The sequence below is a fragment of the Mesoplodon bidens genome (assembly GCF_964165515.1).
Source record: "Mesoplodon bidens genome assembly, chromosome: 6".
NCBI classification, from domain to species: Eukaryota; Metazoa; Chordata; class Mammalia; order Artiodactyla; family Ziphiidae; genus Mesoplodon; species Mesoplodon bidens.
In genome coordinates, this window is record NC_138162.1 from 95,319,281 (window position 1) to 95,345,035 (window position 25,755).

Sequence of the window (25,755 nt, forward strand, 5' to 3'; positions counted from 1 at the left end):
CCTCCAAAACTTGTTATTCCTCCTGTATTCCTTATTGTAGATAACTCATGGAAATACAGAAATGCAAGATTTACCTTATTACTGGTTTTACTGCTCAGAGGGGTTTTAAATTTTGGTTTTGTCTCTGCTTTTTATAGATGTTTATTTAAGTTTAGGCTTGAAAGGAGATGTGAGTTTATATCATGTCCCTATAGCCAGGATATTGTTTTGCTTATCCAAACTAACTTGTCTTCACACGTGTAATATTCTGACAAGAGTTCAAGAGAGTTTAGGTTAAATTTTGTAGAGGAGAAATTTCGTGCAAAGAAAATCACATTTGGTATTTATGGTTTAATTTCCATTCTTAAAAACTACAGTAAGTCATTTTTTGCCATAAGAGTGTGCATTCAAAGCTAAAAATATAATGCATGTTATTATAACACTTAGATAGTTTTGTAGAGTTGCAGAATAACCCAGGAGTAGACATTTTTAGTATGTGCATTGGCAGCATCAGGTCCTCTCCTGTTCCTAAACATGATGGGGATGGAAGAGAAACAAAGGAGCCAGCAGCATTAACTAGTTCCACTGTGTGCCAGATGCCTAGTTCTCTGCTGGACACAGTGCTCAATAAATCCTTCAACCCAGTGATGTACCTTGTTATCCTCCAGTTTACAGAGGAAGAAAGCTGAAGTATTACAGAGGCTAAATGAGGAAACTAAAGCTTCACAGGGTTAAATGATTTGCCTGACTTGCTAAGAAATGGGAGAACTAAGAGTGACTTCAAGTTAGTCTGATTTCTTTTTTTCCATAACAGTCAACCTAGAGTCACTTTACAGCTCGCCCCTGCAGTGCTCCTTCCCCCAGCAGAAATGGAAGGATGGATAGAACTATGTTCTGCAGCCCACATCAGCAGAAACTGACTCTCATCACCATTATGGCTCCACACACCCATAAAGCCATAGGAGTCAGACGCCTTCGAGATGAAAACCAGATTGCCTGAGTGTTTAGAGAGCAGACGTGGTAAACGTCACTTCAGAGGCATCAGGGCTAGAATTCATCTTGGCCTCTTGCCTCCCAGGGAGGACTGGGTGAGTCACATCCTTCTCTGGGACTAGGTTCTTATCTTTTAAAAAGTCCCCTGTTGACAACTCAGGTGTTTCTCTCCGGCGTTCTGGATATGGCGTTCCCATTTTGGGATGAGTCACCACAGACACAGCCTCCAGAACTGTTTTTTTCCTATAATTTTCCTCTTGCAAACCCTGAAACCCATGCTTAGCATGAGGTTTGTGAGACGATTACACATATGGTAGTTTTAACCTTTGTTGGGAAAGGGATTCTTTTCTACTGATACACTGTCTGAAGGAGATGGCTATAAATCAGAGTAACCACAATATTTACAAAGGTATTTACTGGAAAAGAAGACTTTGGCAACCGGTTAAGCCATCACTCATGGGGGATAAAGTGAAGCTTGCTTGCGGTTTAATAAATCAAAACATAGTGTGTTTGTCCATGGCCTCATTTTTTCCCCATTACTGGTGGGTGATCTCATCTTTTTCATTTCCATTAGAATCTTTCAGCATCCAAGAGTAGGAAAAAAATTAATGTTAACTTCATTTATTACGTTGTATTTCCATTTTTAAACAGAAATTTAATTTTAATTCTGCCAGATTTGTGAATGCAGTTTTCAAACTCTTCTAAGATTTGTGGAATTTTTATGAATAGTATTCTGGAAATTACTGACTTCTTTGTCTATGTACAAAGATATCGTTTTTGAATTAAGTTCTTTTCTCAATTTGCCCAGATGAAACTCTGGTCTTAAAAAGAATAAAACTAAACCCCTCTCTGCAAATTATAGCAGAATAGTAAATTTAGAAATTGCTAGAAAATGTAAAGAAGACTAAAATTATCCATGGTCATACCCTGTTGAGATAACTAATGCATAAATAATAGTATTTTTAAATACAATGCTCATCTTTAGCCTGCATTTCTGCCAGAGTGAAGAGTTTGAGTGTTGCCACTCACAGGCACATATGTAAATAATCTCTGTCTTGCCACAATGGGGTAATTAACAACAATTTTTTATCGTTTTAAAAACCCAAGCCTCAGAGATATGGGGACATATGTATATGTGTAACTGATTCATTTTGTTATAAAGCAGAAACTAACACACCATTGTAAAGCAATTATACCCCAATAAAGTTGCAAAAAAAAGAAAAGAACCTCAAACCTCCACTTTCTGATAGCCTGCTCTTTTCTTCAGTCCCTAACTTCAGTATCATCTTCTCCAGGAAGCTTTCTCCCGTTCCACAGTTCAGCCATTGCACGCTGGCTGTACTACTTTGCCAGCACTGATTACACCCTGCTTTGTGTTATAAATAGTGGTTTCCATATGTTTTCCCCAAATGTATGTCAATTCCTTGAGGACTTACACGTATGTGTGCTGGTGATTAAGTCATTCAACAAGTTTTTTTTTTTACTGAGTGCATCTTGTGCTCACTGCTGAAATCTATGATGATAAGTAAGGTTGACAAAGTTCTTGCTTACAGTCAGTTAAAGTCAGTTCTTACTAAGGGATCAGACAAATGGCTGCCTTGGTATTAAACAGTATGATGACTTCTGTGGCTGGGTTGTGGGGTGTTATTGGAAATATGCAGGAGATGCCCATCTGGAGCTGTCAGAGCAGTTTTTAGCAACATGCAGCACAAATGATTCTTCCCCTCTTTCCAACACTCATATCTCTTGGTTTTTACAGACCAACTCCTTTGCCTCACTTAATAATCTCCTTTGCTGATTCGTCCTCTTCATCGACTTGATCTCAGGCCTGAAACCTCTTCTCTAGCTATAATTTCTCTCCAGGTGAGTTTGATCATCTGTATTACCATCTGTATGCTGGAAATTTCTAGCTGCTTTCTTGACATATTTGTTTCAATGTCTAGGAGTCACCTCAAACCTAAGATTAAATATGACTATAGACATATTTAAACTGAAACTGAAAAGTTAAATAAGAGTTTGGATACAGAGGGATACGGTAAGAGAGAATGTTCTATCCAGAGGGGATAGTGTAGGAGAAAGGCCCGATGAAACTGGCATCTTTTGGGAAGCGAAAGTGATTGTGAGGTGTGGAGGACTGAGTGCAGGAGAGAAGCAGCCAAATCTCCACGGGCTCTAAAAGGGGGTGTTGGAGGTTTGGAGCTTTACCCAAAGGCCACAGGAGAGGAGCATAACCGGTTTGGCATTTTATCAATAGATGGATAACTCTGTAGTTTGGCTTATGAAGTGAGTGGAAGGATCAAGTCTAGGGGCAGGGCTCCATTTAAGAAACGATTACAATAATTCAAGAGAGGGAGAAGATTTCTCTATGAGGGTAGGGGGTATTTCAAGACCTAATTAGAGGATGTTTTGCCAATGTTTGCTTCTAGGAGTTTTACGGTCTCTCTTTTTTTTTTTTTTTTTTGGCTGTGCTGCACGGCATGTGGGATCTTAGTTCCCTGACCAGGGATCAAACCCGCACCCCCTGCATTGGAAGTGCAGAGTCCTAAACACTGGACCACCAGGGAATTCCTGGTGACATGTCTTACGTTTAAGTCTTTAAGCCATTTTGAGTTTATTTTTGTGCATGGTGTGAAGGTGTGTTATAACTTCATTGATTTACATGCAGCTGTCCAACTTTCCCAGCACCACTTGTTGAAGAGACTGTCTTTTTCCCATTTTATATTCTTGCCTCCTTTGTTGAAGACTAATTGACCATAGGTGTGTGGGTTTATTTCTGGGCTCTCTATTCTGTTCCATTGATCCATGTGTCTGTTTTTGTGCCAATACTACTGTTTTGGTTATTGTAGATTCGTAGTATTGTCTGAAGTCTAGGAGGGTTATGCCTCCAACTTTGTTCTTTTCCCTCAGGATTGCTTTGGCAATTCTGGGTCCTTTATGGTTCCATATAAATTTTAGGATTATTTGTTCTAGCTCTGTGAAAAATGTCATGGGTAATTTGATAGGGATCGCATTAAATCACTAGATTACTTTGGGTAGAATGGCCATTTTAACAAAATTAAGTCTTCCAATTCAGGAGCATGGTATATCTTTCCATTTCTTTGAACCATCTTCAGTTTCCTTTATAATGCTTTATAGTTCTCAGTATTTCACCTCCTTGGTCAGGTGTATTCCTAAGTGGTTTTTTTTTTTTGATGTGATTTTAAAAGAGATTGGTTTATTTCTTTCTCTTGTCTGATTGCTGTGGCTAGGACTTCCAATACTATGTTGAATAGAAGTGGTGAGATTGGGCATCCTTGTCTTGTTCCAGATTTTAGTGGGAAGGCTTTTCACTGTTCATTATTTTGTTGGCTGTGGATTTGTCATAAATAGCTTTTATTATGTTGAGATATGTTCCCTCTGTATCCACTTTGGTAAGATTTTTTATCGTGAATGGATGTTGAATTTTATCAGATGCTTTTTCTGCATCAATTGAGATGATCCTTTGTGCTTTTTTCTTTTCTTTTGTTAATATGGTGTATTGCATTGATTGATTTGCATATGTTGAACCATCCTCGTGACCCTGGGATGAATCCAGCTTGATTGTAGTGTATGATCTTTTTTATGTGTTATTGGATTCAGTTTGCTAATATTTCGTTGGGAATTTTTGCATCTATATTCATTAGAGATATTGGCCTGTAATTTTCTTTTTGGTAGCATCTTTGGTTTTGGTATCTGGGTGATGCATTCTCTGACATAAATCATAGCAATGTTTTCTTAGGTCAGTCTCCCAAGGCAATAGAAATAAAAGCAAAAATAAACAAATGGGACTTAATCAAACTTCTAAGCTTTTGCACGGCAAAGGAAACCATAAACAAAATGAAAAGATGATGTACGGACTGGGAGAAAATATTCTCAAATGATGTAATGCACAAGGGCTTAATTTTCAAAATCTACAATCAGCTCATACAACTCAATAACAAAAAAACAAACAACCCAGTCAAAAAATGGGCAGAAGACCTAAATAGACATTCTCCAAAGAAGACATACAGATGGCCAAGAGGCACATGAAAAGATGCTCAATATTGCTAATCATTAGAGAAATGCAAATCAAAGTTACAATGAGGTATCACCTCACACCAGTCAGAATGGCCATCACTAAAAAGTCTACAAATAACAAATGCTGGAGAGGGTGTGGAGAAAAGGAAACCCTCCCCTACACGGTGGGAATGTAAATTGGTGCAGCCACTATGGAAAACAGTATGGAGGTTCTTACAAAACTAAAAACAGAGTTACCATATGATCCGGCAATCCCACTCCTGGGCACATAAGCAGAGAAAACTCTAATTCGAAAAGATACATACACCCCAGTATTCATAACAGCACTGTTTACAGTAGCCAAGACATGGAAGCAACCTAAATGTCCATCGAAAGATGAATGGATAAAGAAGATGTAGTGTAGGAGAGAGGGGGAAGATGGCGGAAGAGTAAGACGCGGAGATAACCTTCCTCCCCACAGATACACCAGAAATACATCTACACGTGCAACAACTGCTACAGAACACCTACTGAACGCTGGCAGAAGACCTCAGACCCCCCCCCCAAAAGGCAAGAAACTCCCCATGTACCTGGGTAGGGCAAAAGAAAAAAGAATAAACAGACAAAAGAATAGGGACGGGACCTGCACCAGTGGGAGGGAGCCATGAAGGAGGAAAGGTTTCCACACACCGGAAGCCCCTTCGCGGCTGGAGACTGCGGGTGGCGGAGGGGGAAAGCTTCGGAGCCGCAGAGGAGAGCACAGCCACGGGGGTGCAGAGGGCAAAGCGGAGAGATTCCCTCACAGAGGACTGGTGCCAACCAGCACTCACCAGCCGGAGAGGCTTGTCTGCTCACCCGCCGGGGCGAGCGGGGCTGGGAGCTGAGGCTCGGGCTTCGGGTTGGAGCGCAGGGAGAGGACTGATGGCGTGAACACAGCCTGAAGGGGTTAGTGCACCACGGCTAGCCGGGAGGGAGTCCGGGAAAACGTCTGCACCTGCCGAAGAGGCAAGAGACTTTTTCTTCCCTCTTTGTTTCCTGGTGTGCGAGGACAGGGGATTAAGAGCGCTGCTTAAAGGAGCTCCAGAGACGGGCGGGAGCCACGGCTAACAGCACGGACCACAGAGACGGGCATGAGACGCTAAGGCTGCTGCTGCCACCAAGAAGCCTGTGTGCGAGCACAGGTCACTGTCCACACCTCCCTTCCAGGGAGCCTGTGCAGCCCGGCACTGCCAGGGTCCCGGGATCCAGGGACAACTTCCCCGGGAGAACGCACGGTGTGCCTCAGGCTGGTGCAACGTCATGCCAGCCTCTGCCGCCGCAGGCTCGCCCCGCACTCCGTACCCCTCCCTCCCCCCGGCCTCAGTGAGCCAGACCCCCGAAGCAGCTGCTCCTTTAACCCCGTCCTGTCTGAGCGAAGAACAGACGCCCTCTGGCGACCTGCACGCACAGGTGGGGCCAGATCCAAAGCTGAACACCACGAGCTGTGCGAACAAAGAAGAGAAAGGGAAATCTCTCCCAGCAGCCTCAGGAGCAGTGGATTAAATCTCCACAATCAACTTGATGTACCCTGCATCTGTGGAATACCTGAATAGACAACAAATAATCCCAAATTGAGGAGGTGGACTTTGAGAGCAAGATTTATTATTTTTATCCCCTTTTCCTCTTTTTGTGAGTGTGTATGTGTATGCTTCTGTATGAGATTTTGTCTGTATAGCTTTGCTTTCAGCATTTTTCCTAAGGTTCTGTCTGTCCTTTTTTTTTAACCTGAAAAAAATTTTTTCTTAATAATTATTTTTTTATTTTAATAACTTTATTGTATTTTACCTTACTTTATTTTCTTTTATTCTCTTTCTTTCTTTCTACTTTTTCTCCCTTTTATTCTGAGCCATGTGGATGAAAGGCTCTTGGTGATGCAGCCAGGAGTCAGTCCTGTGCCTCTTAGGTGGGAGAGCCAACTTCAGGACACTGGTCCACAAGAGACCTCCCAGCTCCATGTAATATCAAATGGTGAAAATCTCCCAGAGATCTCCATCTCAACACCAACACCCAGCTTCACTCAACGACCAGCAAGCTACAGTGCTGGACACCCTATGCCAAACAACTAGCAAGACAGGAACACAACCTCACCCATTAGCAGAGAGGCTGCCTAAAATCATAGTAAGTCCAGAGATGCCCGAAAACACACCACCATATGTGGACCTGCCCACCAGAAAGACAAGATCCAGCCTCATCCACAAGAACACAGGCACTAGTCCCCTCCACCAGGAAGCCTACACAACCCACTGAAACAACTTTAGCCACTGGGGACAGACAGCAAAAACAACGGGAACTACGAACCTGCAGCCTGCAAAAAGGAGACCCCAAACACAGTAACATAAGCAAAATGAGAAGACAGAAAAACACACAGCAGATGAAGGAGCAAGATAAAAACCCACCAAACCTAACAAATGAAGAGGAAATAGGCAGTCTACCTGAAAACGAAATCAGAATAATGATAATAAAGATGATCCAAAATCTTGGAAATAGAATAGAGAAAATGCAAGAAACATTTAACAAGGACATAGAAGAACTAAAGATGAAACAAGCAACGATGAACAACACAATAAATGAAATTAAAAACACTCTAGAAGGGATCAATAGCAGAATAACTGAGGCAGAAGAATGGATAAGTGACCTGGAAGATAAAATGGTGGAAATAACTACTGCAGAGCAGAATAAAGAAAAAAGAATGAAAAGAACTGAGGACAGTCTCAGAGACCTCTGGGACACCATTAAACGCACCAACATTCGAATTATAGGGGTTCCAGAAGAAGAAGAGAAGAAGAAAGGGAGTGAGAAAATATTTGAAGAGATTATAGTTGAAAACTTGCCTAATATGGGAAAGGAAATAGTTAAGTCCAGGAAGCACAGAGAGTCCCATACAGGATAAATCCAAGGAGAAACACGCCAAGACACAAATTAATCAAACTGTCAAAAATTAAATACAAAGAAAACATATTAAAAGCAGCAAGGGAAAAACAACAAATAACACACAAGGGTATCCCCATAAGGTTAACAGCTGATCTTTCAGCAGAAACTCTGCAAGCCAGAAGGGACTGGCAGGACATATTTAAAGTGATGAAGGAGAAAAACCTACAACCAAGATTACTCTACCCAGCAAGGATCTCATTCAGATTTGATGGAGAAATTAAAACCTTTACAAACAAGCAAAAGCTGAGAGAGTGCAGCACAACCAAACCAGCTTTACAACAAATGCTAAAGGATCTTCTCTAGGCAAGAAACACAAGAGAAGGAAAAGACCTATAATAACAAACCAAAACAATTAAGAAAATGGGAATAGGAACATACATATCGATAATTACCTTAAATGTAAATGGATTAAATGCTCCCACCAAAAGACACAGACTGGCTGAATGGATACAAAAACAAGACCCATATATATGCTGTCTACAAGAGACCCACTTCAGACCTAGAGACACATACAGACTGAAAGTGAGGGGATGGAAAAAGATATTCCATGCAAATGGAAACCAAAAGAAAGCTGGAGTAACAATTCTCATATCAGACAAAATAGACTTTAAAATAAACACTATTAGAAGAGACAAAGAAGGACACTACATAATGATCAAGGGATCGATCCAAGAAGAAGATATAACAATTGTAAATATTTATGCACCCAACATATGAGCACCTCAAAACATTAGGCAAATACTAACAGCCAGAAAAGGGGAAATTGACAGTAACACATTCATAGTAGGGGACTTTAACACCCCACTTTCACCAATGGACAGATCATCCAAAATGAAAATAAATAAGGAAACACAAGCTTTAAATGATACATTAAACAAGATGGACTTACTTGATATTCATAGGCCATTCCATCCAAAAACAACAGAATACACATTTTTCTCAAGTGCTCATGGAATATTCTCCAGGATAGATCATATCTTGCGTCACAAATCAAGCCTTGGTAAATTTAAGAAAATTGAAATTGTATCAAGTATGTTTTCCGACCACAACACTATGAGACTAGATATCAATTACAGGAAAAGATCTGTAAAAAATACAAACACATGGAGGCTAAACAATACACTACTTAATAACGAAGTCATCACTGAAGAAATCAAAGAGGAAATCAAAAAATACCTAGAAACAAATGACAGTGGAGACACGACGACCCAAAACCTATGGGATGCAGCAAAAGCAGTTCTAAGAGGTAAGTATATAGCAATACAATCCTACCTTAAGAAACAGGAAACATATCAAATAAACAACCTAACCTTGCACCTAAAGCAATTAGAGAAACAAGAACAAAAAACCCCCAAAGGTAGCACAAGGAAAGAAATCATAAAGATCAGATCAGAAACAAATGAAAAAGAAATGAAGGAAACAATAGCAAAGGTCAATAAAACTAAAAGCTGGTTCTTTGAGAAGATAAACAAAATTGACAAACCATTAGCCAGACTCATCAAGAAAAAAAGGGAGAAGACTCAAATCTATAGAATTAGAAATGAAAAAGGAGAAGTAACAACTGACACTGCAGAAATACAAAAGATCATGAGAGATTACTACAAGCAACTCTATGCCAATAAAATGGACAACCTGGAAGAAATGGACAAATTCTTAGAAATGCACAACCTGCCAAGACTGAATCAGGGAGAATAGAAAATATGAGCAGACCAATTACAAGCACTGAAATTGAAACTGATTAAAAATCTTCCAACAAACAAAAGCTCAGGACCAGATGGCTTCACAGGCGAATTCTGTCAAACATTTAGAGAAGAGCTAACACCTATCCTTCTCAAACTCTTCCGAAATATAGCAGAGGGAGGAACACTCCCAAACTCATTTTACGAGGCCACCATCACCCTGATACCAAAACTACACAAGGATGTCACAAAGAAAGAAAACTACAGGCCAATATCACTGATGAGCATAGATGCAAAAATCCTCAACAAAATACTAGCAAACAGAATCCAACAGCACATTAAAAGGATCATACATCATGATCAAGTGGGGTTTATTCCAGGAATGCAAGGATTCTTCAATATACACAAATCAATCAATGTGATACACCGTATCAACAAACTGAAGGAGAAAAACCATATGGTCATCTCAATAGATGCTGAGAAAGCTTTTGACAAAATTCAACACCCATTTATGATAAAAACCCTGCAGAAAGTAGGCATAGAGGGAACTTTCCTCAACATAATAAAGGCCATATATGACAAACCCACAGCCAACATCGTCCTCAATGGTGAAAAACTGAGGAGACAAGGTTGCCCACTCTCACCACTCTTATTCAACATAGTTCTGGAAGTTTTAGCCACAACAGTCAGAGAAGAAAAGCAAATAAAAGGAATCCAAATCGGAAAAGAAGAAGTAAAGCTGTCACTGTTTGCAGATGACATGATGCTATACATAAAGAATCCTAAAGATGCTACCAGAAAACTACTAGAGCTAGTCAATGAATTTGGTAAAGTAGCAGGATACAAAATTAATGCACAGAAATCTCTGGCATTCCTATACACTAATGATGAAAAATCTGAAAGTGAAATCAAGAAAACACTCCCATTTACCATTGCAACAAAAATAATAAAATATCTAGGAATAAAGCTACCTAAGGAGACAAAAGACCTGTATGCAGCAAATTATAAAACACTGATGAAAGCAGTTAAAGGTGATACAGATAGATGGAGAGATATACCATGTTCTTGGATTGGAAGAATCGACATTGTGAAAATGACTCTACTACCCAAAGCAATCTACAGATTCAATGCAATCCCTATCAAACCACCACTGGCATTTTTCACAGAACTAGAACAAAAAAATTCACAATTTGTATGGAAACACAAAAGACCCCGAATAGCCTAAGCAATCTTGAGAACGAAAAACGGAGCTGGAGGAATCAGGCTCCCTGACTTCAGACTATACTACAAAGCCACAGTAATCAAGACAGTATGAGACTGGCACAAAAACAGAAATATAGATCAATGGAACAGGAGAGAAAGCCCAGAGATAAACCCACGCACATATGGTCACCTTATCTTTGATAAAGGAGGCAGGAATGTACAGAGGAGAAAGGACAGCCTCTTCAGTAAGTGGTGCTGGGAAAACTGGACAGGGACATGTAAAAGTATGAGATTAGATCACTCCCTAACACCATACACAAAAATAAGCTCAAAATGGATTAAAGACCTAAATGTAAGGCCAGACACTATCAAACTCTTAGAGGAAAACATAGGCAGAACACTCTATGACATAAATCACAGCAAGATCCTTTTTGACCCACCTCCTAGAGAAATGGAAATAAAAACAAAAATAAACACATGGGACCTAATGAAACTGCAAAGCTTTTGCCCAGCAAAGGAAACCATAAACAAGACCAAAAGACAACCCTCAGAATGGGAGGAAATATTTGCAAATGAAGCAACTGACAAAGGGTTAATCTCCAAAATTTACAAGCAGCTCATGCAGCTCAATAACAAAAAAACAAACAACCCTATCCAAACATGGGCAGGAGATTTAATAGACATTTCTCCAAAGAAGATATACAGACTGCCAAAAAACACATGAAAGAATGCTCCACATCATTAATCATTAGAGAAATGCAAATCAAAACTACAAAGAGATATCATCTCACTCCAGTCAGAATGGCCATCATCAAAAATTCTAGAAACAACAAATGCTAGAGAGGGTGTGGAGAAAAGGGAACACTCTTGCACTGCTGGTGGGAATGTGAATTGGTACAGCCACTATGGAGAACTGTATGGAGGTTCCTTAAAAAACTACAAATAGAACTACCATATGACCCAGCAATCCCACTACTGGACATATACCCTGACAAAACCATAATTCAAAGAGAGTCATGTACCAAAATGTTCATTGCAGCTCTATTTACAATAGCCAGGAGATGGAAACAACCTAAGTGTCCATCATCGGATGAATGGATAAAGAAGATGTGGCACATATATACAATGGAATATTGCTCAGCCATAAAAAGAAACGAAATTGAGCTATTTGTAGTGAGGTGGATGGACCTAGAGTCTGTCATACAGAGTGACGTAAGTCAGAAAGTGAAAGACAAATACCATATGCTAACACATGTGTATGGAATTTAAGGAAAAAAATGTCATGAAGAACCTAGGGGCAAGACAGGAATAAAGACACAGACCTACTAGAGCATGGACTTGAGGATATGGGGAGGGGGAAGGGTAAGCTGGGACAAAGTGAGAGAGTGGCATGGACCTATATACACTACCAAACGTAAAATAGATAGCTAGTGGGAAGCAGCCGCATAGCACAGGGAAATCAGCTCGGTGCTTTGTGACCACCTACAGGGGTGGGATAGGGAGGATGGGAGGGAGGGAGACGCAAGAGGGAAGAGATATGGGAACACATGTATATGTATAACTGATTCACTTTGTTATAAAGCAGAAGCTAACACACCATTGTAAAGCAGTTATACTCCAATAAAGATGTAAAAAAAAAAGAGGATGTAGTGTATATATATGTACACACATACATACACACACACATACACACACAGTAGAATACTACTCAGCTGTAAAAAAAGAATGAAATAATGCCATTTACAGCAACGTGGATGGACCTAGAGATTATCATAGTAAGTGATGTAATTCAGAAAGAGATAGACAAATACCATACGATATCACTTAAATGTGGAATCTAAAAAATGATTCCTTTTTTAACATGTTTATTGGAGTATAATTGCTTTACAATAGTGTGTTAGTTTCTGCTTTATAACAAAGTGAATGAACTATACATATACATATATCCCCGTATCTCCTCTTTCTTTCGTCTCCCTCCTATCCTCCCTATCCCACCCCTCTAAGTGGTCACAAAGCACCGAGCTGATCTCCCTGTGCTATGTGGCTGCTTCCCACTAGGTATCTATTTTACATTTGGTAGTGTATATATGTCCATACCACTCTCTCACTTTGTCCCAGCTTACCCTTCCCCCTCCCCGTTTCCTCAAGTCCATTCTCTACATCTGCGTCTTTATTCCTCTCCTGCCCCTAGGTTCTTCAGAACCTTTTTTTTTTTTAGATTCCATGTATATGTGTTAGCATACGGTATTTGTCTTTCTCTTTCTCACTTACTTCACTCTGTGTGACAGACCCTAGGTCCATCCACCTCACTACAAATAACTCAATTTTGGTTTTTTTTATGGCTGAGTAATATGATTCAGATGAACTTTTTTACAAAACAGAAACAGACTCACAGACATAGAAAACAAAATTATGGTTACCAAGAGGGAAATGGGAGGGATAAGTTTGGAGTTTGGGATTAGCAGTTACTAACTAGTATATATAAAATAGATAAACAACAAGATCCTACTGTATAGCACAGGGAACTATATTCAATATCCTGTAATAAACCATAATGGAAAAGAATATGAAAAAGAATACGTATATTATATATATATATATATATATATATATATATATATCAATTTATATATAATAAAGGCTTTATCCAGGACTTTGGGCAAGGTTTACAAGAATTACAGGAACTAAGAGAAGAGAATTTTCAAACTCTTTCCAAAATAAGCACTTTTACACATTGTTGGTAGAAATATAAATTGACAGCTTTTTTTTATATAGGTCATTTTATCAGCCTTTACTCAACATTAAGCCATTCTGCTTCTACAAATGTACAAAATTATCTTAGAAGGATATTCATTGTAGTATATAAAATAGTGAAAAATTACAACAAACCTAAAAGATTATCAATAGACAATTGGTTAAATTACAATATATTGTATATCTATACAATGGCTTGCCTTATTGCCTTAAAAATAACAAAGTAGATTTGTGTTTACTGATATGGGATATATCTTGGTACATTAAATGGCAAAAGCAATCATAAGTAGTTTATATGGCAAGTGTGTTTTATTGAGAATTTGGTATATCCCAGGCAGTATTTGTAAAGAACTCCAAAAACTGATAGGGAAAAATGGGCAAGCAATTTGAATAGACTGATCCCAAAATTCGAATGGCCAACAAATGCATGTAAATGTTCAACTCCACTAGTCAAATGAGGGAAAATCTATTTTAACTCGCCATCAGATACCATTGCACACTCACCACAATGATTAATAGTAAAAAGACTGATAGTATCAATTGTTAGAATATGGAACAATAGCTATTCGCATATACTGCTGTTTGATGGTAAATTGGTACCAACACTTTGATATTATCTATAAAAGTTGAAGATACACATACTCCTAGGTATATATTCGAAAGAAATGTGTGCACATGTATGTACAGAAACATGCATAAAAATGTCACAGCAGTGATCAGTTTGCAATATATACATATATCAAATCATGGTACACCTTAAGCTAATACAGTCTTATATGTCAATTATATCGCGATAAAATTTGGAAAAAATAAAAGTGAAAGTCATACAAGTAGAAACTGAGAGAATTTACCTCTAACAGATGTTCATGTTAGAATTAAAGGATATTCTTCAGGCAGAGGGAAAATGATCTAAGAAGGTTTGAGATGTAAGAAGCAGTAGGAGCAAAGAATATGGTAAATACAGCAAACAGTGACCATATAATAAAGTCATAATAATGTCAAGTGAAGTCTTTTTTTTTTAAGCTAAAATTTGAAAAGTACAAGTGTGACTGAAATTAAAATGCTGTAAAGTCCTTTGTTCGTGAGGAGGATTGAGACATGGATTAATTTGGACTTTGATGAGTATGCATGATAAAATATCTAAGGTAACCATTTGACATACAGAAATAGAGCATGTGACATCCCAACTAACATATGGGAAAAAGCAAAATTTTAAAAAGCTAATCAAAAAGAGGCAAAGAGATAAAAAAAATTTTTAAATAAAATTTAAGTCATTTGTGGTGGAACTTCCAACTATGGCAGAATGAAGAGGTCACTGAATCTTCTCCATAGGAAAATAAGTGTAAAGCTGGAAAAAATGTTTAAAAAGAACTGTTTCAGGACTGAGGAGATTGACCAAAGGCAACGAACAAATAATTCAGAGCTTGATTCTGCCTCTCTTTTAATATCTATGTTCACTCATGATGACCTAGATAGTCTTTCTGCAAAAATATCTCCCTCATCCATCCCATACTCTTTATTGTCACTAATGGAATTGAAATGACCATTTTGTTTGTAAATACATTTTGATTGCAAGTAATAGAAACTTCAAATAAGCCTACGTACAACATGGGTGTATTGAAAGGACACTGAGAATACCCTCTTATTGAAGGGCATTAGGGATTCCCAAGGGCCTGGGACCAGGAATGAGGTCACCCTCACGGTCCAGGCAGTCCTCACGGACTCTCATCTTGCTTTCTTTTTCTGAGTTAAATCATCTCTACCATTTTCTGTATGTTCACTTCATTCTCCTCTCAGTAGGTCTTGCCTTCTGCAGGACAGCTCCCACTGTGTTGACAGGCATGTGGCCAATGGCCCATCTCAAAGAACCCAAGCCTATTTACCTTCAGTTAAAGCAACTTCCCAGATTGGTGGTATGGCCCTCAATTTCAGATTTTTCCAGAAAACCTGATTTAGCCAGCTTGGGTCATGTGTTCACCCCTGTTTCTATCAACTATGATCTCTAGGGCAAGTGCAGGTCATAAAAGCTTGGCTGGGTGTTGGTGATATAATATAGTACAGAGTTAAACATATTTAACAAAAGTATTTTCACGTAGACAATCCCAGGTAAAGCTTTTGTAAGAAAGGGAAAAGTTATTAAAATTTAATATAACTTTCTTCAATCAGCATGTATTTATCTTTACTTCCTGAAGAGAACATCTTTATACTGTTGGAGTGCTCTATTGTGTAGCCTAAGGCAAGCTTTGTGCCTATTAATCTGTCAGTAAATATTTACTGACTACTTCTTTTTAGTTTGTTTCATTTACAATAATACTTATAAGTGATTATTGAGATTTTCTTAAAAAATTTATTTTTGGCTGCGTTGGGTCTTTGTTGCTGTGTGCAGGCTTTCTCTAGTTGTGGCGAGCAGGGGCTGTACTCTTCATTGAGTTGCGTGGGTTTCTCATTGAGGTGGCTTCTCTTGTTGCTGAGCATGGGCTCTAGGTGTGCAGGCTTCAGTAGTTGCAGCATGTGGGCTCAGTAGTTGCAGCATGCGGGCCCTAGAGCGCAGGCTCAGTAGTTGTGTTGCACGGGCTTAGTTGCTCTGCAGCATGTGGGATCTTCCTGGACCAGGGATCGAACCCGTGTCCCCTGCATTGGTAGGCTACCAGGGAAGTCCCAATTATTGAGATTTTATATAACTTTTAGCTCTTTCTCATGACAATTGTCCTTTAATTATTATATACAATGTTCAAGGACTGTGGTTGCTTTGTTTCTTTTTTTCTGAATATATACTTAAATTACTGAGAGTTTTTTTTTTCTTTTTTAGAGGTGGTTAAAAACCATTTGTTATAACACACCAAAAGCAAATTCCTCTCTGGTTAAGAGTTGTTTTGCTTTTAAACTGACAAATTTCAAGCAGGCTTTAGTGAAACAAACAATATTTTCACTATAAAATCACCAGCACGATTGCAGGAGGAGCCATGACATCATCTATTTATGTTGGTATGCCATTTGATATCTGTAATTCAGAACAGTGAAAGTAAATTTCAGCTTTCATGCTGAAAATGGCTTATTTACGTCTTTGGAAGGAAGAATTAGCAATGATCAAGCACTTAGCAGTGACCATGTTTTCTGTCTACAATTCGATGACTCTTCTTAGTTCAGTTTATTTATTTATTTAATACAATTTTTAAAGGTTACTTTCCATTTACAGTTATTACAAAATATTGGCTATATTCCCTGTATTATACAATACATCCTTGAGCCTATCTTACACCCAAAATTTGTACCGCCCACTCCACCACCCCTATATTACCCTTCTCCCCATGCCCCCACTGGTAACGGCTCATTTGTTCTCTGTATTTGTGAGTCTGCTTCTTTTCTGTTATATTCACTAGTTTGTTGTATTTTTTAGATTCCACATATAAGTAATATCATATAGTATTTGTCTTCTCTGTCTGACTTCTTTCACTTAGTGTAATGCCCTCCAAGTCCATCCATCGTAGTTCAGTTTCTTTTTTTTTTTTTTTTTTTTTTTTTTTTTGCAGTACGCGGGCCTCTCACTGTTGTGCCCTCTCCCGTTGGGGAGCACGGGTTCCGGACACGCAGGCCCAGCAGCCATGGCTCACAGGCCCAGCCGCTCCGCGGCATGTGGGATCTTCCCGGACCGGGGCACGAACCCGTGTCCCCTGCATCGGCAGGCGGACTCTCAACCACTGCGCCACCAGGGAAGGCCTGTAGTTCAGTTTCTTCAACCATCACAAACCCTATGCAAGCATTATGCTCCATGTCAGATAGGAATCAAAGACTGAATCAAACCACTGTAATTAATCCTGCTTCCTCATATTTTCTCAGGGACTCTCCCTTACCACTCCACTGCCCCCCGCCCCCAGTACCAACTTGGCTCATTTCATGACTGTCATCCACAGCTGGACACTAGCTGCCCTTCCCTCCCAGAATCCTCATTATGTGAGTAAGAAATCACTTCACACCCTCTTGCAATGTGTGGAACCATCCATGTCGACATCTGACCCCAAGTTTGGTGGGGGGTGTCCATCATGGTCTGTGAGAGTATGTAGCAATGAGTGCCTGGTAGGACATGGTAGTAGAGGGTGGACAGCAGTTGTCTGGTGCCCAATACCTTCCCTTCCTTCTTCTGAAAGCACCCCCTTCCTTTGAGAAACTTTTCCCTCATAGGCTGACACACCCTCAAAAATTATTCACAGTGGAATACTACACAGTCATTAAAAAGAACACAGCAACTCTATCTTCACTGGAAAAGCTCTTCAATACACATTGTCGAGTGAAGAAAAGAAATGTGGGGCTTCCCTGGTGGCACAGTGGTTGAGAGTCCGCCTGCCGATGCAGGGAACACAGGTCTGTGCCCCGGTCCGGGAAGATCCCACATGCTGTGGAGCGGCTGGGCCCATGAGCCATGGCCGCTGAGCCTGCATGTCCAGCGCCTGTGCTCCACAACAGGAGAGGCCACAACAGTGAGAGGCCCGCGTACCTCAAAAAAAAAAAAAAGAAAGAAAGAAATGTGAAAGCAATATGGTGTAGTATGATTGTATTTATTAAATTTTCTCTATTGAGGTATTTTTAATTGAGGTGTAACTTTCCTATTTGCTGTGGGTCCACAGAGATCTGTAATATGAGAAGGAATCTGCAAGATATTCATCTGGGGAGAGAGGGGTGGAGACTAGAATTGGGCTTACATCAAAGAAGAGTTTAACTTAGCTTTAACCATTTAATTTTTATAGTGAGAATGCATTTGTTAATTACTTGTATAATTAAAGAGAAATGAAAATGTGATATTTCTCACCAAAAAGAAAGCAAGAGGAGACTTAAAGAAATACGGCAGGGACTTCCCTGGTGGTCCAGTGGTTAAGACTCCACACTCCCACTGCAGGGGTCACAGGTTTGATCCCTGGTCAGGGAACTAAGATCCCTCATGCCTCATGGCACGGCCAAAAAAAAAAAAAAAAAGAAATATGGCAGGCCCAGATGACCATATGTACCCTTCCCTGCCATTTTAATCTTACAGAAATTCTGGATTAAGTACAACATGTTTTAAGTACATAGTCAAGCTCAAAAGAAAGAAGTAAAAACGTCCTGAGAGCCAGAAATAAGGAGAAAAATCAAAGCGAGAGCAGGAGCTGGTGTTGGCCAGCCCACAGCATCTCAGAGCAGATCTGGGCCCTGGGTCAGAGATGGAGGACAGCCTGGGCTGCATCAGATGCTGGGGTGGATCCTCCTCCCAGAGCTTGTGGCCTCAAAGACTTCCGTCAGTTGAAAGAGGAAGAGGAAAAAGTGCCAGCCACCCCAAAGAAGCTGCAGGGAACTTGGCAGGTGGAGAAACTCACCTCTTCGGATCCCTGACATAGATATATACAAGGTCTCAGTTTACCTTGCCTATGTGTGGGCTAGGTAGAAGCCCAAATCTGGAAAGGAATATAAATTGTAGATACAGGGACTCCTCCGGGCTCTTAGAGAAGCCACCCTGAAACTTCCCTGGAAGGAAATTCTCACACATACATAACTGTCACAGACAAAAATGACCCCAGATGAAGCAAGTGCACATTAAAAAACTATACATTAATTGGGACTTCCCTGGTGATCCAGTGGTTAAGAATCCACCTTCCAATGCAGGGGATGTGGATTCGATACCTGGTCAGGGAACTAAAATCCCACATGCCGCAGGGCAACTAAGCCCGTGCACCACAACTACTGAGCCCATGTACTCTGGAGCCCGCGCACCACAGTTAAAGAGCCCATGCACCGCAACTACAGAGCCTGCGTGCCGTGACTGGAGAGAAGCCCACGCGCCACATCGAAGAGCCTGGGCGCCACAACAAAAGATCCTGCGTGCCGCAGCTAAGACACAACGCAGCCCAAAAATAAATAAACAAACAAACAAATAAATAAAATATATTTTTTTAAATTATACATTAGTTGTATAAAACACACTTCTGTTAAGTGAGAATTATAGAACAATCTGGACAAAAACAACAAAGTACAAGGTTTAAGATATCAAAGTAGTAACTAAACAAATAGATCTAATTTAAAATATAGGACAATTTTTTTACAGAAGCCTATTGGAAAAAGAAACAAATTGACTCTAAATTTTTTAAATGTGATTAGAATTTTAAAAATTTAGAAACTAGTGGATAAGTCAAACAACACATTAAATATTACTAAAGAGAACATTCGAAGATTTATTTGGAGAAATCACCCAAACAACAGAAAGATAATTAGATGGAAAACAAATGAGTTCAGTTAAGAAGCATGGAATTAGGTGGTTCAGGGTAATCTAATAAGAGTTCCAGACAGAGAGAATGAAATAGATGCTATATTTAAAGAGAAGAATGTTACCTTCTCAGATATCCTCAGTTGTTTGTCCCAGTGCAGGAAGATTTGAATGACAGGATTCTGTGTGAAAAGAGGGACTAGGTTTAAAGGAACAATTATAACTTTACTTTGTACGTGAATATATCATCTCAGAATTTATAAAGGACATTTAAAAAAGAGGAAAAAGGCAACTGTCAAACTGTTTTACAAAGTGGCTGTGCCATTTTACATCTCACCAACAATGTCTGAGGCTTCCACTTTCCCCATTCTCACCAACACTTGCTACTGTCTGTCTTTTTTATAATAGATACTCTAGTGGATCTGAAGTGGTTCTGTATGGTTTTAAGGTAGATTTCAAACTAAGCATCCTGCAGATCTATTTTTCACACTGAACTATTTTACTTCAAGCTATTTATGATAGTTCAAATTGTTGTTGAATGCCTTTCTAAACTACCTTATCTTACAAAGTCTAGTTGTAATTTAAATTGAAAATAACCATATGTTCACATTTCCTGACTCTATTAGTCTTTATCCAATCTTTGATTACAGTGTTTTTAACATGTTTAAAATAGTGTATTTTTCTGATAAACACTAACTGCACAGTATCACCATCACTGCCCACCCCACCCCCCAAAAGAAAAGGCTGATTATATTTTCTCCCTCGAGAACTTGAAGATGGGTTACTTCGGAAAAGCATGTTTGAGGTAATCACCTTCCTTTTGTAATTAATTAAATGATTTCAGACGTTCATAACCATGTTTGCATAAGTCAGGGTCTTCAGGCCAGTCATTTAGGAACATCCTACCAGAACACCATCACTTTCACATACAGAGGTGTGGGCAGAAAAGCCCATATATTTGCAAGTGCTCTTGGAAGAAGCAAGAGGGCCCTGCTTAAGCAAGTTCACTAATAGTGTGTCAGTGGAGGCATGCTTCAGCAAAGGGCTTTCAACTCCTCTAGTTCTGTTAGTATAACAAATTGTTAACCACTTGTTTTAAGATTTTTTTCAAGCTCAAACTTTGGTTTCTTCTCTGTATGTTTTCGTCTTTATAAGAGGCAGTAAAGTACATCTGGTTAGTAGTCAATGCTTATGGCACTTGTAAATAAAGAATGCTCTTTCTGTTACAAGTGTGTAAATGCTCTGCTTACAGCTTTTGATATTTAAAACAGCATGGAATATGTGTTTGTCTGAGGCTAAAGTATGACCTTTAGGAAATTAGAATCTGTCCTTTGGCTATTTTATCTTTAAAAAAAAAAAAAAAGCTTGACTTTGTTGGCCCACATCCTCTGTTTCCATTTTCTCTTATTGCGGGGCGCATAATCCACATTGGACAGTTGTGCAAGCCTCTGGGGTCCTGGGGCCCGAGTTCCCCTCCAGCCCTTCAACACGCTGTCTCTCTATTCCCAAATAAAGCTAAAGTATGTGCAGGCTTTTTCCATTTCTTTGGTCAGCCTCAGCCTCTGGAAATTAGTATGTTTCTTCAAATATTATTTAAATGTACAAGTTAGCTGAACTTTAATAGAAGGAGATTAGGAAACATAAGTAGAAAGCTTATAAACGTTCAAACAAAAGTCTTTTCAAGTAAAATTTTCATGTAACAAAAATTTCTAAGCTGCAGCTTTTGGCCCTTTTTTATTTCAAATGTGATTCAACTAATTCCAGTTGAACAAAATCATGTGACCATATTTTCAGAATAGAGAAGTGTTAAACAATTGCACTTCTGTGTAAATGACCCAAGAGGGAGTCAACAGTAAGATCTCCATATTTTCAGATAACTTTAAGCATTTCCACACATTGAAATACCCAGAGGGTGGGAATGCACACACTGAAATACCCAGAGGGTGGGAATGCACTGAAAACATTATCCAGAGCACACATAAAAGTAATAATTTATTGTGCATAAGATAAGACCTTCAAGAAAAAAAAAATCCAGAAAATACTTATCAAAAGATGTGCCCTTGGGGACTTCCCTGGTGGTCCAGTGGTTAAGACTCCGAGCTTCCACTGCAGGGGGCGCAGGCTCAATCCCTGGTCAGGGAACTAAGGTCCCACTGCGCAGCAACCAAAAGAAACAAAAAGGTGTGCCCTTGGCTATTAACCGGGACCCAAGAAAAGGCATATTGACTGCTTCCCAAAACAGTATTTCAGATACTTGTACATCAAGAAAGGCTTGCAGATTGCTAGTCTTAACTTAGGAAGATCAGGTAAAAGAAAATAGATTTTATGTTCTTTGGCCCAAATCCTGGAACATCTGTACACAATATTTCATGCATTTATGGTCGCTGCTCTTCAGGACAGACATGACAGAGTTGGAAAAGACGCAAAACAGACAGCAAAGTAACCTTGGTGGCTACAGAGCTTCCAGATGAAGAAAAGAACAAAGCATTCTCCACGCTGGGTGGCAGTGGCAGCGGGGAGGCATTCGTGTATTTACTTGTTTAGTGTCTGTCTTCTCCACCAGATCGTATGTTTCATGGGCTGTCTTTTGTATTTTAACTTTTTGTTGAAATATATAGACACAGAAAAGGGCACACATCATAAATATACAGTTGGATAATTTCTTACAGAATCATAGAACCACCGGCCAGAAGAGGAAACAGAGCAAGAGCAGCCCCCAGAGTCCCTGTGCTCCCTTCTGTCATTTCTTCCACAGCGCCAGGGCCAGGGCCCACCCACCTGCCACAGGACTCTACAGGACAGGGTTGGCACCTGTCACTGCATACGGTGTCCCTATGAGGTCCGTCCATGTGGAGTATAACTGGTGAGCATTCACCTGGTTGCCATGTAGCCTTCCGTCCTGTGGATAAGCCACAAAGCATTCACCTAGTATTCTGTTCCTGGGCCCTTCCAGGTCCTGGCAATTGTAAATAGTGCTGCTGTGTGCATGTCTTTTAGTGACACATGTACATGTTTATGTTGGGTAGAGTTGCTGAATCTTAGGGTAGATGTATGTTCAGCTTTGAGGTGTTGCCAACCAGTTTTTCAAAGTAACTGTGCCCATTTATACTCTCACCAGCAGGGTGTGAGGGTTCCAGTTGCTCAGTTCAGTTTCGACACTAGTTTTGTCAGTTGTTTGTAGCCATTCAGGGGTGTATGTTGTGGTATTCCATTGTGGTTTTTATTTATACTTTCCTGATGCTCAGTGTTATTTTGTTCACCAGGACATACCCAGCATTTAACAAAGTGCCCATGGTGTTTTGTTTGTTTTTTTTTTTAATTAATTAATTTATTTATTTATTTTTAGCCATGTTGGGTCTTCGTTTCTGTGCGAGGGCTTTCTCTAGTTGCGGCGAGCGGGGGTCATTTTTCATCGCGGTGCACGGGCCTCTCACTATCGCGGCCTCTCTTGTTGCATAGCACAGGCTCCAGGCGCGCAGGCTCAGTAGTTGTGGCTCACAAGCCCAGTTGCTCCACGGCACGTGGGATCTTCCCAGACCAGGACTCGAACCCGTGTCCCCTGCATTGGCAGGCAGATTCTCAACCACTACGCCACCAGGGAAGCCCGCCCATGGTTTTTATTAGAGCTCTTTCAATGCAAGTGACAGAGGATGGGACAGAATCTTAACGCACATTGGCTTAGCAAAAAAGGAAATTTAGGGACTTCCCTGGTGGTGCACTGGTTAAGAATCCACCTGCCCATGCAGGGGACACAGGTTGGAGCCCTAGCCCGGGAAGATCCCACATGCCGCGGAGCAACTAAGCCCGTGCACCACAACTACTGAGCCTGTGCTCTCGAGCCCGTGAGCCACAACTACTGGGCCGGCGTGCCACAGCTACTGAAGCCCACGTGCCTAGAGCCCGTGCTCCGCAACAAGAGAAGACACCACAATGAGAAGCCAACGCACCACAACAAAGAGTAGCCCCCACTCGCCGCAACTAGAGAAAGCCCGTGCGCAGCAGCAAAGACCCAACACAGCCAAAAATAAATAAATATTTATTTATTTTTTAAATAAATATTTTTAAAAAGGGAAAGTTAGTCACTCCAGTAGTAGTAGAGGGCTGGAGTAGTTCAGACAATCAAAGAAAGGTTGCCTGCGTTTGGGGATCACACCAAGATAAGAGGATTTTCCCTGCCGTTGTGAGGCCCTCATCTCTGCACGGTTCTCTGCTGGTTCTCTGTCAGGACAACACATGGGCCTCATACAGCCTGGAAGAGGCTGTCTGCTGAGCAACCCCTGTAGGGTTTTTTGAGGAGCTGACAATCTGTGATGACCTGAGCCAATCCTGTGAACAGGGACAGGTCTGTTACCAGAGGAGGGGTAATAAGAAAGCTTCCCAGGCAAACAAAAACGGGTCTAACAGTCCACAATAGCTCCACACAGTAGACACTCTGCAAATCATTCTGAGTGAAGGAATTAGTCAATCCAAGTTCATCGTGTGTGTAGGCCTCATCATGTATGAGACGATGAACTTGAAATACTTTTACTTAAGGGGCCCTCTGGGGACCTCCCTGGTGGCCCAATGGGTAAGACTTCACGCTCCCAATGCAGGGGGCCCGGGTTTGATCCCTGGTCAGGAAACTAGATCCCATGTGCATGCCACAGCTAAGAGTTCGCATGCTGCAACTAAGACCCGGAGCAGCCTAAATAAATAAATAAATGAACAAACATTTAAAACAAAATAAAGAGGTCCTCTAGGAGAATAAAGCAGTTTCAGGACAACGCAGCAAAGAAAATCCATCTGCCCTCAATCAATGTAAGAGATATTCCATGCTGAAAATTTGAACTGTTACAGGATGCGTTTTGCCAGTTCATGGATGGTCTGTAGAGAAATGCATAAATGAAAGCATTTTCTGTGTTTGCTACTCTCCTGTTACCTGTTTTGAGTCTCAAGTCAAGCCCAGGATCAGCTGGCCCCTTCCTACTGCCCAGTCCTGAAGGGGATGCTTATATCGTTTGTGGCCAGATGATAAGACGTGTGTTATTCTAAGACCCAAAAAACAACTATGCATTTTCTCTTGAGTCTTTAAGGGAAAAATGGGAGCCCCTTATTAAAAATAATAATAATAATAAGCAAAATACTTACATCCATGGCAGGACATAAGGAGGTGTATAGAGTAAGGATCTAGGTGAATTTTCCTCTCTCTCTCACAAATGTTATGTGGGATCCTGGGTGGGAATCCTGAAAGAGAAAAAGGACATTAAGCAAAAACTAAGATAGCTGAATAAAGTATAGACTTTAGTTATAAAAGTGATGTCCCAAGATTGGTTCATTAACTGTAACAAATATACCACACCAATATTTGATGTTAATGATATAGGAACTCTGTACTGTCTTCCCAGTTCTTCTGTCAGTCTAAAACTGTTTTTAAAATAAAAATTCAGTAGAGGGGCTTGGAAGGAGCCCATGTATGAAGAGTGGGGTGTTGGTCCCTGAAGCGTAAGCCTTATTGGTTTTAGGGTGAATTCACTCTGACCTCCCTCACTCTGATCAGCACTGAGCCGGACTGTGGGTCACCTGAAATTTGCTTCAAGAAAGGCATTGGGGTCAGGAGGCCAGCTCAGTTTGGCTTCTTTACTTTGGGCTTGGGGTCATTGGAGCAGCCTTGCAAGTCTCTGAGCCTTTTTTTTTTCTTATTTTTAAAATGGGCATAAGTTTATATCCCTGCCTCATAAAGTTATCCTGTGATTAAATATGTAAAGACCTGGCAAAGTTAGAAGTATTGTGCAAATAAAATAAATTATTATCGTCCTTTTGGACTATTTTACCAAGGTTTGTTTTCCCTCTCACGTTTTAATTCTCTTGCCTAATATTCATTTTATTTTATTTTTCTTTAAACCATCAGGACTTGATGTAATACAAAATTTCAACCATTTATTTATTTATTTATTT

General features: G+C 40.2%; 2 protein-coding genes across 3 annotated transcripts in view; one reads left to right on the plus strand and one right to left on the minus strand.

The window, feature by feature from the left end:
* Positions 1 to 2,252, minus strand: part of ECM2 (extracellular matrix protein 2) — a 56,140-nt gene extending 53,888 nt beyond the window's left edge. Inside the window, exon 1 of the mRNA XM_081238005.1 lies at positions 2,207 to 2,252. The gene's annotated coding sequence lies outside the window, so the exon portion shown is untranslated. The remainder of the gene's footprint in view (positions 1 to 2,206) is intronic.
* Positions 1 to 25,755, plus strand: part of CENPP (centromere protein P) — a 231,964-nt gene that overhangs the window by 193,888 nt on the left and 12,321 nt on the right. The window lies entirely within an intron of this gene.